The sequence below is a fragment of the Eimeria mitis genome, genomic scaffold (assembly GCF_000499745.2).
Source record: "Eimeria mitis Houghton genomic scaffold, Emh_scaff915, whole genome shotgun sequence".
NCBI lineage: Eukaryota > Apicomplexa > Conoidasida > Eucoccidiorida > Eimeriidae > Eimeria > Eimeria mitis.
In genome coordinates this window covers 5,845-7,107 of record NW_013576734.1, presented here as the reverse complement: position 1 = coordinate 7,107, position 1,263 = coordinate 5,845, and positions in this window count along the sequence as shown.

Sequence of the window (1,263 nt, the reverse complement as noted above, 5' to 3'; positions counted from 1 at the left end):
TATATATATATATATATATATATATATATATATATATATATATATATATAATATAATATATATATATATAATGTATATATATTATATATATATGTTATTATTCTTATTTATAATGAGGTCCAAACATAAACAAGAAAAAATATATTTTTGTTCTATATCAATATACCGTTCTGTCTGTATTGTATTTAACTGAGGTGTATGTACACCTCAATTTATATTTCGTTTTTGCAGATATTCAAATAGAAAACGCCGATGAACTGAAGGAAAATAAAATACAAGATGAGCAGCAGCAGCAGGAGCAGCAGCAGCAACAGCAGCAGCAGCAGCAGCAGCAAATACAAGAACAAGAACTAGAGGAAGAAGAACAACAACAGCAACACAGACAGCAACAGCAGCAGCAGCAGCAACAAGAAGAAAGCCAGAGTCATACAGAAGACGCAGCGGATGCTGCTACTGCTGCTACTACTGCTGCTGCTGCTGCTGCTGCTACAGATGCTGACACAGCAGCAGCAGAAACAGCAGCAGCAGCAGAGCAACGAAATGCAGCAACAAGAGTCGAAGGGGAGACACCTTCCTCAGGGAAACAAAGAAGAAGAAAAATAATAAAAATGCTGGTAGTACTTGGATCAGGTACACCACAAACCCCCCAGCATGTTGGGGTGTATAGGCAGCTACATCCGCTTGTTCTGAGGTGTATGCGCAGCTATAGCTGCTCGGTTTGGGGTTTATATAAAGTTTATTTATTTATTTTATTTATTTATTTATCTAAGCTAGTGTATTTGTTTATTTATTTATTTCTGTTGTTTAGGTGGCCATACAGCTGAGATGCTGGGGTTGCTGCGGGAGTTGAACTTGTCTCGTTTTCGTGTTTTGTTTGTCGTCGCTGACTCCGATAAAAACAGCAAAATACAGGCAGAAGAATTCCTTAAACAACAAAACGAAAAGGTAATTATATTTATAATTATAATAAAAAATAAAAATAAAAAATAAAAATAAAAATAAAAAATAAAAATTAATATTTTTTTTGGTGTTGGGGGTGGTACTATCACTGCTGTTGTTTTTACTAATGATAATAAATTTCTTTATTTGTTGTTTTCTTTTTATTATTCTTTTTATTATTTTTTTTATTTTTTGCTTTTTTAATTTTTTTTTATTTTTTTATTTAGTTGTGGCGGTTGTTACTGCTGTTTTTGTATTCTTATAATAATGATGCATGCAAATAAAAACAATAAAAACAATAATATATAACTAAAATATACATAC